At 46.1% G+C, this 14,561-nt stretch overlaps 1 protein-coding gene and 1 long non-coding RNA gene across 2 annotated transcripts in view; one reads left to right on the forward strand and one right to left on the reverse strand.

Moving 5' to 3' along the window:
- Positions 1 to 14,561, forward strand: part of LOC102932612 (CXADR like membrane protein) — a 69,142-nt gene that overhangs the window by 13,180 nt on the left and 41,401 nt on the right. The gene's annotated exons all lie outside the window — the stretch shown is intronic.
- Positions 6,181 to 14,561, reverse strand: part of LOC119564008 — a 55,780-nt gene continuing 47,399 nt past the window's right edge. The window contains exons 6-7 of the long non-coding RNA XR_006286969.1: positions 7,861 to 7,907; positions 6,181 to 6,309 (exon numbers count right to left, since the gene is read on the reverse strand). This is a non-coding gene — a long non-coding RNA (uncharacterized LOC119564008). The remainder of the gene's footprint in view (positions 6,310 to 7,860; positions 7,908 to 14,561) is intronic.

A 14,561-nucleotide genomic window follows, 5' to 3' on the forward strand; every position in this document is an offset into this window, starting at 1 on the left:
GTAATGCGACCGTCTCGTCATTTTCTGACCTGTAATGTCAGATGATGACAATGCAGCATTGGGCCAATCATGCGTTTAGGCATTTCTGGATTTAAAGGGCCAGATTCTCCACTTCCCTCCTGTGATTCCACCGCTATTCCTGATATACACCAGTTCAAGTGAGAGCAGAATCAAGGTCCAAATTGTAAACCCTGTCTTCAGCTTCGGTGCATTAGATCTTTGCATAACATAAAACTGTTTTCACTTTCCTGACTTGATGGACATGTTAATTAATTGTGACTTTAGAGTACCAGAGGCCAATTTCCAGCAGAACTGTGTCTCCGAGGTTGGGGATCAACAGTGAAGCAGGCTGTATTCCTACTGCCTAGGAGTTTGGACCAGCTCTGTGGCAAGATGAGACCTGCCACTACAGCTGGTAAAAAGTTCCTTTTTGTTTTAGAATGTTAGTAATAGCACCAGTGCCTTGGCCAAATTCCACTTCTGCTTATTACTTGCTACTAACCTAAATTCCTGCCACAGATGAATGTGGCATGCCTCACTTTGGTTTTGGTCCTAGACTGCTGTGCGCTGTGAAGCAGCCATTGTTTTCCACCCCAGAGGAAGGTGAAGTGATTTCAGTATCTGTGTCTATCTGATCAAATCTATTCTTCTGTAAAGTACCCTGGAATGGAAGGTGCTATATATAAATGTAAGATGATATTATTTGGCACATTAAGCACAAGCAGTGGAGTGCATAGATATTTTTGTCATCAAAGTTCAGAAATTCACTTTCAGATCAGTGGCTTTGGCATTATTATTGGTCCAAGGCCTTCAAAATCTAGCCAGACATCAGCACTGAAGTCTTTGCTTTTTTTTTTCTTCTCGGCTTTCTCAGCTTCTGTGCCTGCTGGAACAAGCCTAGCTTTCATTACAGGTGCACATCACTGGTGGTGTTTTGAGGTGCTGCTCTCCTGAGAGCCCAGCATTAATAGCCTATGACTTTCAGCATTTCATATGAAGAATTAACAGCTTTACTGAACACATACATTCTGGCTGGACATCTATACAGAACTGACCAGTCCTGTTCCAGTATGGACTGAGCCTTGTGCAAAACCCAGCCCTACTTTGGTTGTTCGAAATTCTTGTTTGGAAACACAACGTGGATTTTCCCAAGACAATGTGGTGAGCAATTTCACATAATTCTGCATTCGGTGCAGCCCGCTATTTTCCATATTTCTTTCCCAAAGTGGAATTTTAGGGAAGTGGGTGGATTTTCTGATGGTTAAAGCAGTAGGCTGGGAGTTGGGATGTCTGGATTCTGTTTCTGGTTCTGCTACTTACTGTGTGACAAGTAATTTAGGCCTCAATTTTTAAAAGTGCCCACTAATTTTGAGTGCCTCTATTTTCAGGTGGCTATCATGAGTCGTCTAGGGCCAGCACCTCTGAAAATGAAGCTCAAGAGGCTGATCCAAAGCCCACTGAACTCAATGGAGAGACTTCCACTGACTTCAGTGGGCTTTAGATCAGGCCCTAGCTGTCTCAGCTAGTGGACACTATTACAAATGTGGGCTTCAACCTCTGTATGCCTCAACTTCCCACCAGTGAAATGAGAATAATATGCATTTATCTGGTGCAGCTTAAATCATGGTTTTAAAAATGCTTTGAGATCACCATAGAAAAGGTGCTGCAGAAATGCAGGGTATTATTGTGTCAAAGTAAATGAACGGAAAGCCATAGAAGAAGTGATAATATTGCAGCTGTTAGTTATTTCAGATTCACAATGACCTTGTGCGAGAAAGGTTGAGGACTCTGAGGTCACTTGCTTTGGAACTAATGATCCTGTAATGCACAGTAGTACTTCCTCTAATTACTTATTTTTTTCCTATTTAGTAACGCCCTGGGCATGTTGCTTCCATTGCGGGATTGCTGTGAATGCGCACCCATTAGTAAGCAAAGCCATCTAAAGGGAGTGGAGGCTTCTCTTTTTTTCTCTAGTGACTTCAAGTTCTTCCCAGAATCACTGTTGGATTTTCCCCCTCCCCATTTTTTGAGTGATAAGGCGGGGGGCGGGGGGGGAAGAGCAGCAAGCAAAATCTAAACAGAAGAAACTGGTGGATTGTGGCACCAGATGGAAATACATGGAAATATTATTTAGACTGCAAGCTCTTTCAGTTAGGGGCTGTCTTTTTGTTCTATGTTTGTACAATGCCTAGAACAATGGGATCCTGCTCCATGACTGGGCTTCTAGGCAGTGGTGAGCTGGAGCCGGTTCGCACCGGTTCACGGAAACCGGTTGTTAAATTTTGCAGCCAGTTTAGAACCGGTTGTTAAAGGGGTTCGGCAAACTCCAGCCCATGGGCCGCCGTCCTGTCCGTCCCGCCTGAGCTCTACTCACCCGGCGGCCCTGCGGTCCTTCGGTGGCACTTCGGCGGCGGGTCCTTCAATTGCTCCGGGTCTTCGGCGGCACTTTGGTGGCGAGCCCTTCAGTGCCGCCGAAGACCCAGAGCGACTGAAGGACGTGCCGCCGAAGACCTGGAGCAACTGAAGGAACCGGTTCTTCAGCTTCTGGCAGCTCATCGCTGCTTCTCGGTGCTACAGTAACACAAATAATAATAACAATACTGGAATAATAATCATTAATATCAAGTACAGGGTATGGGGGCTGCATGCATTGTGCGCTTATAAGTTAGGAACAGGAGAAGGTCTTCAAGCCTAGCCTTGTGAGTACTCATCTCTCATCACCTTGACAGACAAAATAGGAACTAAGATGTACGGAGCCCACATATGATGGTTTTAACAGGACAAGGACATGTTCAGATACCCTGCTGATGGTCATTGTAACAGGGTGGCTTACACAGGGGCTGGAGACCCTGGCGTTAATCCAGACCTGATTACAGGATGAGCCATGAATTGAATCGGAGGATCCCAAGATAAAAAGAGCAGGAAGCTGCAGGGATGGGGGAAGCCTAGGAGACTGCAGGCATATTTGCAGAGGCTCCAGGGAGCAAGAAGGCTCCTGCAGGGTCAACATGGGGAAAGCTGAAGAAGAAGAGAGTGGGAGAAAGCTCTCCAGTCAGCAAGGCCTGGCAAAGACCCCTGCCCAAACAGGGGAGGGGCTGTAAAGGCCTGTTGCGATGAGGAATATGTGACATTTATTTTGGGTTAATTAAACCAGAGTCACTGAATTGGGCTTGGGGCCTCGATGGTCTCTATGCACAGGAGCACTCAATAAATTGGAACCCAAGAGGGGACTGTCTGAACTTTTGTTGAACGGAGTGAGTTCTTAAAAGGGCCCTCAAGAGGGGAGGGAACAGAGGCAAAGTACTGCTAAGGCACTGTTGGACACAAGGGAGTGCTTGATTGACAGTCAGTGGCCACATTGCTACAGTCACTGTTGTAAATGACTGGAAAGACAGACAGACAAGGCAGTAAGGGCCTTATAGGAAAACCTGTAAAGCCTTAAGGCTATAGGCCAATGTTCTGATTTTTGAAGGTGCCGAGGACACTCAGCTCCCATTAACTTCAAAGAAAGAGGTTTGTTCTGGCTGGAACAAAAAAGATATCCCTAATGCTAAATTAATTTTTAAGTGTACTTTTTTGCCAAAGCTCCCAATTTCTGACAAGTTCCAGACCCTACCAAGGGCTCTTTTACACCACTAGCTCTCAGCAGATAAAGCCACCTCAAGAAATCTAATTGTAACCCACTTTGAGTGTGTGTCTGTCTCTGCGGAGCCCCCCGGCACTTCGTGGGTAAAGTCATAGGAGTTCCGAAACTGGCTTGCAGCCAGAGTTCAGCGGGCCTCCATAGAGTAGCACGAAGACATTGAGGGGGCAGGGAGATGGATTTTCAGGCTGGCAGCGATCACTGGATCTGATGTCCTGTATATCCGAGGCCATAGAATTTCGCTCAGCTTCCCCATATTGAGCCCCATAACTGGTTTCAGATTAAAGCATATCTTCCAGAAAGACACCCAGTCTTGATATGAAGATATCAAGACACAGAAAATCCACCATTTGGTAGTTTAGTCGGAGTGATTGATCACTCTCACTGTGTTTAAAAAAAACAAACAAACAAAAAAAGGTGCCTTATTTCTAATTTGAGTTTGTCTGGGTTCCACTTCCAGCCCGTTGGTTCTTGTTCTCACTTTCTCTACTAGGCTGAAGAGCCCTTGAGTACCTGGAATTTTCTTCCTGTGAGGGTACTTATACACCCTAATCAAGTTACCTCTCAGCCTTCTTTTTGATGATAAACTAATCAGATTGAGCTGTTTAAGCTTTTCCCCTTCCTGCCTTTGTTTGCAGGGGTGGTTTTGCTAAAGCAGAGGGATTGCGGGAGCGTGGCACTCTGCTGAATTTCTGCTGCCAAGCCTCATACAATAAGGTGAACTTCACAATTGGCCAAGATTTTCAGAAGCAGCTTGTGATTCCGGGTACACAACTTGATTTCCAGAAGGCTGGTGCTCAGTGCTTTTGGAAAATCAGGCCCTTTAACATGTCTTAAGTTGGGGCCCTGAAAATTGAGTTCCCCCAACCCCAAAAGCTAGTCACGTTTTTGAAAATGTTCTCCTTCAAATGCATGCTCGCTTTGATCGCCACAACCCCACAGATCAGCAAGAACAGTACAGCTTTTTAAATTGAATTCAAGCGAATTTCAGCTGGATTCATATTCTTCTCTCTTGTATATCCAAGCGGGGAGAGCTTCTCTCTCTAAAGGCTCCACTAGGAGGGAAACATGACTGGGGAGAGGAGCTGATATAATTCATGCATGTGGAAGGATTTATTTAACTGGCCTGTTAAATAAATTACTCAAGATGCCAATATCATCTGTCTCCCCTATTAGAGCTCCTTCCTAGAGCAACTAAAGGCAATGGACTGTTCCCAGCCCTTTTTGACTTTTCCATAGCTGAAGCAACCACAGAACAGTTGCCCCGAAATGGACCCTTTGTAAGGGTATGGCTGTGCTGCAGTGACTCAGGACATGCATTGCAGCAGGTATAAGCATACACAAGTTGAGTTGTGATCGAGCTAGCTGACTAGCAACAGCAGCATTGGCAGGATGTCAGCACAGGCCACCACCCCAGAACCATCCCACCTGGGACCCCTGGTATGTACCCGGGTGGCTACCCCATGCCACTATGACTACACTGCTATTTTTAGCAAGCTAGCTTGATCCAAGCCAGCTCAGGTTTGCCTACCCATGCTGTCTGATTTCTGTCTCTGGAAACAGGTTCAATGATAAAAATCCACACACACACCATATCACAAAGGACCTAGGAAGGTATACGGTGAAGACTATCTTAAGCGAGCAGCAGAAACTAGTGGGTCATCACAGTGGGTTGTACTGAACACCCAGAAGGAAGCTTTAAAATCGACACTTAGGAGCAGAAGATGCCAGTGCGGGGTGGTTTTTATTTTTTAGAGACAGTCTCGCGGCGTTTCCCAGCCAGGGGGATCCTTTGAATTCACTCTTGTTTAGCACTGTGCAATGGCAGTGACCTGACAAAGAGAAGCTCCTATTGGGCTATGTTTTCCCTTCGGTTGAACTATTGCAACTCCACTGAAGTTAACCAGGTTTTGCTGACCAAACAGAGAGGTGACCTGCTGCCTGTGTGGAAGATGAAAATGGGTGCTTACGAAAGGACTGGGAATCACGGTGCTTCTGCCTCCAGTCCTGCCTTGGCTGCACAGTGTTGAGCTTCATCGCCTTCCTGGCATGGTGCCTGATGTGCCCCCTCTGAAAGCCTGCTGCCGCTGCTTAGAAAAAGGTTGGGGCTTGTGGTCTTGGGAACAGATGTTCCAAGGTATTTAGGTGCCTGCAGGAGCAGAGAGATGCCTAGCGGGGTTTTCAAAAGCTCCTAAGCAGGTTAGATGCTTAACTCCTGTTGCTTTGCTTCCAGTCATTTGTGCTTAAGGCCCTGTGACGAATCCCTGCTCTTGCTTGTGTGTCGTGCATTGCTTGAGACTTCAATGGAAGACTGGAGAGCTGAGACCAGAAAACTCATTCAGCTAGTGTGAGATTCCCATTGGGTTTCCCCACATTGAGCGCTGGAGAAAACAGAACACTGTCTGCTCCTCTCTTCCTAGGAGCCCATGTCTAATGCCTAGGGCTGGCCCATTGGGTGGGGGGTTATATGGGTCCCCCTCTGAACACTGATAGATGAAGCTTTGCACCCAACACAAGATTGTAAAAGCTACACTTACTTCAAAGCCTGTTTCCATGAAGAGGCCCCACTTGCCAAGTGTAGCCTCTTTGGGGTAAGGACCGTTCTTTTGTTTGGTGTCTGTACAGAACCTAATGCGATCCTGGTCCTTGACTAGATCTCCTAGGTGCTGCCACATGACAAATAAATAATAATCATAATAATAATAATAACCACCATCATCTTTTCAGCCAAACACTTTATGCCTTACAAAACCTTTGCATGCCCACTCCCTCCCCGACCCAGCCCAATCAGTCCTCTCAGTCGCTTCCTATTCTCCAGCCATATGTACCGTAAAACTTGGTTTACATGGACAGCAGAGGCCTATTCAATAGCTGCTGGCTTCCTTCATTGTGATGAGACATGCTTTGGGCATGCCGAGGCTCTTTTCACTCAGCATGCATGTCTCCTCTTGTGGTTTTGGCCGTGTTAGGCCCCCTGGTTGAGTCCAGAATATTCCCTGCACATGCTTGCCTCTCTGGACTCAAGCACTATCATGTCAGTGGGATGGAAAATCTCTCCCCAACTGAAAGCACCTGGTGTGTTGAGCCTCTGGAGTATTAACATCCAGCTTTTGGGAACATAAGGAATTAATGTACTTCTTTTGCTGAGAGTGGAGTTTGGCTGTTGTAAAAGAGCTTGCCATCAGTCTCCCTTGCTAGTTGCTGGTGTACAGACATCTTTTGGTTTAACTGATGATCTGGCAGAGAGGAAGAACCACTGTCAGGGATCTTTATAAAATGGCAAATACGGCCTTTCAGGGTCTCCACAGATATGGAATTGAGCCCACCCCAGATCAGTTCCTGAGTGGAGAGTTTGGGCATGAGGTGTAGACAGAAAATTATGCCCCACTCCAGTCCAGTTCCCTGAATGGAGGGTTTGTATTATCATTGCATGTGACACAGGTATGTTCCTGTCTGTGTTCTCTGAAAGGCATGACTTCCAGGTCACTTCTGGCCACCCTTTGGTGCTACTGTAATGTAAACATGAATTAAATCATAAGCATCGTTTCTTCCCCAGTATCTGAGAGAGATGGGGACGTGGAGTCTAACTTGCTTAGGCTCAGCCAGGATAAGGTGGAAAGTGGTTAATTCTATTGGTTTATTGTACAGATTTATTTTATGTATTGCTTGCTGAGCACGAGCTGAACAGATAACAGACCATGTCCTTGTGTGCCACAAGGGGCTCACAATCTTAGACAGACATTTATAGTCCAAACAATCGCATACATGAATCAAAAGCACTGGAACACTGAGAACAACTGACCTCAACTGGAAGTGACGCTAAGCAACTGGGGTTAACATCTCCAAGAATGGTACAGGCCTGCAACTGTAACTTCTCTTGGAGCTGTACATGAGTGTTTTGCCCATATGGTTTACATTCTGCAGTCACGCTGGATCCATTACTCTTGGGCCTGACTTTTTCAGAGATGCTGAGTGCCGGCAGCTCCCATTGACTTCAACTGGAGTGGCTGGTGCTGAGCACTTCTGAAAACCAGGGCCCCTTGGATCTTCGGAGATTTTGGTGGCACGCACAGACTCATTTCATCTCCCACTGGCCCTGGGGCTCTGCTTGTTCCCCTTTCATGTGAACCTCTTCGCAATGATCTGTGCTTTTGCAACCTCCCAACAATGCGCTCTACTTGAAAAGCGCCGAACTAGTACAATACGCAGTGACTCACCTCTTCAGAAGAGTGTTCCACATTCTCCGCTGGCTTCCAGTTTGCTTCTGAGAAAAGATGAAAATGTTGATTATTATGATGCAATATTTATATTGCATTAGTAATAATGCCTAGCTTTTATAGAAAGCTTTAGATCTCAAAGGGGATGTCTACGCTGCAATAAAACACCTGCAGCAGGGCTAGAGAACTGCACTGTCACCGTCCAGGCTCGGGGACCCTATGGGGAGGGAGGGGCCCAAAGCCCAGGCTCCAGTTCAAGCCCAGACATCAACACTGCAATTTTATAGCTCTGTAGCCCAACTGACATAGGTCAGCTGCAGATGTTTTTATTGCAGTGTAGACATACCCAAAGTGCTTTACGATGGAGATCACTATCATTATGTCTGTTTTACAAATGGAGAAACTGAGGCACGGGGTGAGACGTGATTTGCCCTAGGTCACCCCACGTACCAGTAGCAGGAATTGAGCCCAGGTTTCCTGCAGTCTTGTCTGCTGCTTCACCCTCTAGGCCACACTGCATTTAATATAGCCCCTCCCTCAGGAAGGCAGAATAGCCCAATGGGTAGTGCCCTGGACTGGGGGGGCAGGAGGCTTGGGTTGCATTCCCAGCTGTATTCTCGCTGACCTTAGTCAAGACACTTCACCGCCCGTGCCACAGCCCCATTTGTAAAAAGTTTGTGATGATCCTGAATCTCCTTTGCAAAGCATTTTGAGCTCCAGGGAGGAGACACGCTACATAAGGTCTAATTGCTGCTATTATTTATGGCTATAACAAGTTTTTAGACAAATAATTTAAAAGTGCAGACTCAATAAATGAAACAGTCAATTGGAGCATGAATGACTCCCACTTGCTGGAAGCCCCTGCGAGGGTAGGCCCAGAACTGATCAGTGCCATAAGAGGAAAGGAATCTATTAGCTGCACATTCCTGATCTTGAGGGATGAGCCCTCCTCATTGCTTTAAATCATTCTGGGTTTTATTCTTCTGTGTCAGCACTGTCAGTGCCTATAATCCTCAACCAAAAGAGGCCATCCTAACCGACCAAGAGGGGGCTTAAAGTGAGGGATCCCTTTCAGCAAGGATGTGGCAAGCAGACTGATAACATAAAGGAAAAGAGAAAATACCCTGAGCTGAGATGCCTAACATTAGGGCCTGATCCTGAGGGCAAAAGCTAAGAGATCTCAGCTCCAAATGAAGACAGCACCTCTCCGGATTGGGCCTTAATTTCTCCCCCTGTCTAAACTACCTTCACTATTATAATTAGAAACTAAAAACAAACCCATTCATGAGTCCTCTGCTGCAGGAGGCTCATGTGGTCCTGAAACAGGCCATGCTTACTGACCAGCCATGTGTTATAACCACTGTAATTGAGCAGGTAATTATTATACATTCCTTGTAAACACACACCATTGGTAATTCATGTTGTGCACACAGGAAGGATCCATGCTGCAGATAAATGTTACTTCTGCATGCATTATAAATAGCTGCCATGGTTCATGTTCCTCTCTGTGTGCATTATAAATCCACAAAGCAAGTAAAATATATTATGCAAGCAAAGTTTATAGGTATGCATTAGAAATTGAGGCATTTGAGAAATAGTGCAGGTCTCAGAACTCCATGCTGTTTGCAGTCACAATACGCGTCCAGAGGTGTTAACTGCCCACTTCATTGTAAGTGGCTTCTTGCAACACGTGTTAATCCCTTATGCTTAACAGTCTGTCCCACCTTCTATTTAGTTGTGGTAGTGACACTCTGGCTACCTTTTCCAGCTCTAAAGAACAGCTATGTGTAGCTCGAAAGCTTGTCTCTTCCACCAAGAGAAGTTTGTCCAATAAAAGTTATTACGCTACCCTTCACCCACCTTGTCTCTCTAGGCCGCATGGGGGCAGGCAGTGTGGCTTAGAGGATAGGGCACTGCCCTGGGATTTAGGAGACTTGTATTTGAGTCCTGGCTTTGCCACTGGTTTGCGGGATGACCCTGGGCAAGTCACTTTCTCTCTACCTCAGTTTCCCATGCTGTAAAACAGGGAGAATGATACTGACCTCCTTTCTAAAGCACTGGTAGCTCCATGGATGTAAACAGCTCGATATTATCATTATAATATATTAGAGAAGGCAGAAGTGTCTAGCTATTAGAACAAGAGGTGGAGCGTGCGTCAGGAACCAAGGGGTCTTCTCTTAGCTCCTTTTGTGATTATGTGACCTTGGGCAAGTCATTCGCTCTCTCTATGCCTCAATTTCTCCATCTGTCAAATGGGAATAATTTACTCAACTTTGTAAAACACTTTGAGGCCCTCAGATGAAAAGTGCTGTATAAATGCAAAGTATTCGTTGCTACTGTTTAATGTCCTTTCCAAAGATTATTTAGATTATTGATTATTAAAGGTTAAAGATTATTGCCGTTCTTGCCTATCATTCTAATTTATACTACACCCATCAACCTAGTAACTAGGCACATAATGTGTTCCGTTGATGGAGTTTGAGTATTGCTTCGTTATTTAATAGGAAAAAAATTGAATTCTCCAGGAGTTGCAAAGCTGTTTACTTCGCTCTTCTACAAATTTTGCAAGAAACATACACTCAGCTGTTCTTCCTAAAGGAAAAAAAACCCCTCCAGATCCCAGAATCTTGTCTTCTTGGTGCACAATAAACAGAATCCAGATGTTTTAATCTGGGAGGAAAATGTTGTTTTGAATGTAACAGCCTGAATAGAACAACCCTGGAAAAAAAACCCATCAACAATCCACCCACCAACCCACATAAAATCTGGCAGTTTCTAGCTTAGAGAAAAATAGAAGTGTCCTGATGTCATGTCAGGTTAAGAGAATGGATGGGAGAAGAGGAATTGGTTTCATCACTAACCAAACAGGGCATCTCAGGCAAGATTTATAATCATGCCAACTCCTATAATTGTCCCAAGTGAGTCTTATGAAACAATCAGAATCCTGAAAGTGGGTTTGCTTGTATTTAATATAAGTGGCAAATGGAGACACCAATTGTCTGGCCCAGATAATCACACTTTTGTATTGTTTCTAGATGCTAAAGAGGGCCATACTTGGACATGAGTGCGGTCCAGCGCCAATGATGCATTGCTGTCTCTGCCTCATAGAGATTTCTTCCCCCATCCTATCATTTTCTTTATAACAATAGCTTTTACATAGCTTTTACAGAGTGCCTTTCTCTGGATGGTGTTTTAATTTATAGGCAAAGGGAATATAATTTTTGCAGCATGATGAAGCCATTGTAATTCTTCTTCTGCTCACCTTGCTGGTCTGGAGACACAAGGAAGTTATAAACTGGGGAGTAAATATGGAGTTTAAAATAAGGAGAGTAGGAGCATAAGTCATGTCATCAGTATATACTGCCAGCAGGCACTATGGCCACAGAATAAGGCTCCAGCCTCCCAAAGAAAAACTCACAGTGGGACTCTTGTATCCACATAAGTTATGTCTACACTGTACATTAAGACTGGGGTCTAACTCAAGTTTTGTCTTCCCCCTCGATCCCCCCGTTCCATCCATACACAAATCAGTCTAATTTGGGTCAGCAAAGACTCAGGACTGAGGTCCTAGGACCCTGCTGGAGGGTGGGTCAGAGCCTGAGTCCCACTGCGACTCAGGCCCAAGGCCTGTCATTTGGCAGTGTGGACGCAGCTCAAGCAGCAGACGCAAGTCAGAAGGGCTGCGTAGCACCGTACGGAGGCGTTACCACGGCTGTGAGACCCGGGTCCAGCAACTGTAAGCCCAGGTTTACAATACAATGTGGACATTCAAGTGCAGGCTTGGAAACACTGAGTCCATAAGCTCAGGTCCCACGGCACTGTAAACCAGGGTCTGTGTCGAGATACCCAGAGGGTTGCATTGGCTCCAATGAGCCGCTGGGATCTGCCTATGCACATCTCGTTGCAGGATCGGATCCTAAGTGGATACATAAACCCTTCTGAATCTCTTCCTGTACAGAGAGAGACAGACCGTGAATGGGGCCAGTTTGAAAACTGCACACGCACTGCCCTGCTGATTGCCTGCTTCCCGTCTCTCTCCCTATAACACACACAAGCAGTGGACCTCTAATCGAGTTGAAGAGGAAGGATGCTCTTGTGTCTAAGGCACTGGACTGGGACTCAGGAGATCTGTGTTCAGTTACTGCTTCTGCCATAGATTTCCTGGGTGACCTTGGGAAAGTCACGTCTGGGTCTTAGTTCCATCCCTGTAACACAGGGACAATCATACTCCTTTTCTCCCACCCTTTGTCTGCCTTATCTCTTTAGACCTTGATGCTGATTGAGCAGCACATGGGTGGATTGCTTTATGCCTGCCCAGAACCCTAATGTCGTCCATGGCCTATGCTCACGTGTTACACAATGCAGGACTGGGGCCTTAGACTGCAAGCTGTTCTGGGCAAGAAACGTTTCTTCCTATGTGTACAGCATTTAGCACAAAGGGGCCTCTAGACACTACTGGACTACATAGAACAACTTATATCCTGCACGGTGCTGTAACTAGCAGCCGCACAGAGCCCAGGTGATTCCAGTGGAATTTGGCCCATCTAACTGAGGGTGCAGTTTGGCTCATTCTCATCACTGCCAGAGCTGGTGCACAGTTACTCAGCAAGCTCTAGCCATGTGCCGTTAAAGGGCCTAATGTCCGATCTAAAGCTCTGAGGAGTTGGGGGAGACTTTCCATTGACTGCAGTAGGCTTTGGATGAGGCCTAACTAAGAGCAAAAACACTGCCGTGAGAAACGCAGAAACACGTGCTTTCCCCCAATTGCTGTGCCCTGTTTCACGATCCATCGTATCTTTGTTAACAGAAAATGACAAATATGCTTTTCTAGCCGCCCTGCCTTTCTGGCACATGGGCCAATACCACCCACATTCACCTATGTTCTAGACTCAGCTCTGCAAGGTGCTGTCACGATTGCCTCATTCCCTGTCTGTCCACTGGCTTGGAATGCCAAGAGTAGCCCATAATTAACAAGCATTTCACTCCCTCTCTTAGAATAAATTTAGTCAGTGAGTCAGTCTGCTTGCAGTCCTAAAACAAGTGTTTGTTTCACAGGAATAGGAAGTTAGGAATTGCCAGACCAGATCAGATTGATAGTCCACTATTCTGCTCCTGACCGTAGCCAGCACCAGATGAAGAGGTGATAAACCCCATCAGAGGAAAGAACAGGGAACGCCATCATGACTTGCCCATCGGGAATATCTCCTCCCAGCCCCTGGGGGTCACTGGTTGCATTATGACCTGAAGCAGGAGGCTTGTGCCTTCTTTTAAAAAAAAAAAAAAGAAAAAATAATTCTATCTGGTGTAATTTTGGATTTTGATCTCTATAAATGTGTAATCCCTATCTGAATCCTGCTAAGCTCAAAATCTTTGATCTGTCGTCCTGGAGCCAAACAGTCCATTTCCTTTGTATGTTCCTGAGCTGATGGGGGGGTCTTTTGTCTTGCCTTGCTCATGCTGCTAAAATTCCAGTTGCCCACCATCACCAACCCTCTTTCCATGAGTGAAGAGCTGGTAACGCAGTGCCTACTGCAGACATGGAACTCTCTCTGCATCTGGTCAGGAATCAGTCGTGTAAGAAGGGATTGTTGGGAGTTCCTCAGCTCAAAGAATTATGGACCTATTTCTAAGGATACCTCAACACTGCGATTAACAAACCCGCAGCATTGGGTCTCGGAGCCTGGGTCAGCTGATGCAGGCTTGCCAGGCTTGGGCTGTGGAACTGTACAATTTCAGTGTAGGCTTTCGGGCTTGGGCTGGAGCCTGGGCTCTGCGACTCTGTGTGACAGGAGGATCTCAGAGCCAAGGCTGAGCCTGAGGCTGAATGCCAGCACTGCAATACCCATGAGCCCGAGCCAGTTGACCTAGGCCAGCTCTAGCTGCGCTGCAGGTCTTTTATCACAGTGTAGCCATAACCTAAGGGATCTCTCTCAGGTGTACAGTGGAAGAACTCTGGGTATGCTGTGTGGAGAAACAGAGATGCCACAGAGTGGGGGACTCAATACCCCAATGTACACTAGAGAGGTGATTTCAAACTCACCATGGAAGGGACAAATGTGGCACAAAACAGGGTCAACTTATGGTCTGTATAACAATATGTACAGTGCCAATTTTACACGATTTCAATGGAAGACAAGTTTTGTAACCAGCACCTGAATACTATGTGATGGGCACACAAGAAAGGTGTCGCTAGATGGCTGGGTATGTAAGTCAGCTGAACCTTGGCAACGCTTCTGGCTTTTGGGATGGATGGATATATATGCTAGAGAAGACGGATGCAGGAGTTAGGCAGAAAGGCTGATGAACCTGTGGAGGAACTTAAGTCTGGGTTTCGACTCTGTGTTGAGTTTCATGTAGCCTCAGGTTTCACTGGGATGGTTTGGTCTCCTGAATCCCAGCGGTCATCTTCTTCTGCCTGAGTTGTGATGGCAAAACACACATAAACAAGCTGAGTGTGGTAAATGGTGTTTTGTTTTGGAGCTTGTGCCTGAAGAGAGTCTGGGTCAGAGTAAAGGTCCCTCCATTAAACCACTGGCAAAGGCTGCTTTTTGGCTTGTTTAAACAATGCAGCTGAGTGGAGTTTAGCTTGGGGAAGGAATGCAAACTGTTTGGGATTGGGGGGCGACTCTGGGCTATACTAGCTGTCAGATGTATACAGAAGCTTCATCAGAATGTGCTGTCTCATGTCTCTTGGCAGATCT

This window comes from Chelonia mydas, chromosome 22 (genome assembly GCF_015237465.2).
Source record: "Chelonia mydas isolate rCheMyd1 chromosome 22, rCheMyd1.pri.v2, whole genome shotgun sequence".
Lineage (NCBI taxonomy): Eukaryota > Metazoa > Chordata > Testudines > Cheloniidae > Chelonia > Chelonia mydas.